The following is a 1,734-nucleotide window of genomic DNA, read 5'->3' on the forward strand; positions in this document are numbered from 1 at the left end:
ATAATATAATATAATATAATATGCCATAACATAACATAACATAACATAACATAACATAACATAACATAACATAACATATAACATAATGAATATATGAGGTCATTTTTGAAGCCATTGCTTGTGGGGGATATGAGATGATCTCCTAGTATTTGTACATTTTTGCTTTCTGCTACTGCTGATCCTAGCAGCAACTCCCTGTCAGTTCTTCCAGGTCACTTCACACAAAGGGATTCCATCATTTCAGTGCCTGTGAGAGCTTGGCACTGAAATGCCAAGTTGATTCCCAGCTCTCCAGCCTCCTTCTGGATTTTGGGGCATCTCAGCACTTGTGTCCATGGCCCTCCCTTCATGCCCAGCCTGCAGCAGTCACAGTCGCTGCTGCCTCCCCCTTGCTACAGCTCATTTGCCAAAGTGCTGCCAAAGGCAGCAGAGCTGGCTCAGGATCCCTGCTGGCTTCTGCTCTCTGGGATGAGCTTCAGGGGGACACTTGGAGCACTTTCCTAAAGAGCTGCCTGTGGGATGAGGGATTTGTCCTCCCCGGGTGGCTCCTGCTTGGATTCTGTGCTCATGGAGCCCCGGAGTTTTCTCAGCAGCCTCTGCAGCGAGTTCTGAGCCAACGTGGGGCTCTGCTGCCAGCCCAAATCTGCACTTCCCCTGCCCAGCCTGAGTGCAGGTGGGGCATGTGCTGGGCACGGCCGGAGATTTGCATGGCCAAAATCCTCCAGCATTTACATCTGCTCATGGCTTTGGGTAGCACAAATCTACACGTACTTCAGTTGAAACATTGCAATTATTGCAGATAGTGACACCCACACTGCTAATGTACAAATACACAAACATTAATTATGTTTAAAGATGAAATTTATTTTAAATTGCAACACCTGTGCTACCAATATAGAAACACAGAAATATCAATTTATGATTAAAATCTAATTTATTCTGAGAATTGTGCTATGTAAATATATACAGATATCAACTTCAGTGAAAAAAAATTAGTTTATTGCAACCCTCTGCAACAACTCACTGCACACAAATATTGAAGTTACTGAATTGAAGTTTAACAATTAAATTTATTACATATTACTACAACTGTACAGCCCATATACAAATACAGAAACATCAATATCCCTCTCTAAAGAATCTCAGATCCAGAACTAAATGAAGAGAATTTTAGAACTATACAACTCCATACATAATAAATAGAAGTAAATACATATATGGGCATAACAATATAGAGGTGTAAACATGGATTACATATTTCATTACATATAACATGGCAATATAACACAAACATAACAAACCTGTCTATAAATACAGAAATATCAATGGACCAATAAAAAAATCCATTCAACTCCAGCAATAGAAATGCAACAGAGCTGTACAAGTATGTAAACAGATGAATATACTCGCATCAATATAACAATATACACACATTATATCCCTATACAAATAGCAGTCAGTGTATGTAAATATCCCTATACTTGTAACTATCCAAATCTAACTACACATCCATAAACAGCTCTAGATCAGGAGGGATTGCAGCCGCCGATGTTCCCAGGCTCTTGCTCGGTCTCCTCCTCCCGAGCAGAGCAGCTCTCCTGGACAGGGACAGCAGATGGGACATGTGGCAAGCAAAGGGAACACTGAGTGAGTGTGGGGATGTTTCCCTTGGCAGCAGCTGTGCTTTCATCAGGGAAGAGGAAACGTCAGAGCCTCCCCAGGAGGGGCAGAAGG

Source organism: Zonotrichia albicollis, chromosome 30 (assembly GCF_047830755.1).
Source record: "Zonotrichia albicollis isolate bZonAlb1 chromosome 30, bZonAlb1.hap1, whole genome shotgun sequence".
Lineage (NCBI taxonomy): Eukaryota > Metazoa > Chordata > Aves > Passeriformes > Passerellidae > Zonotrichia > Zonotrichia albicollis.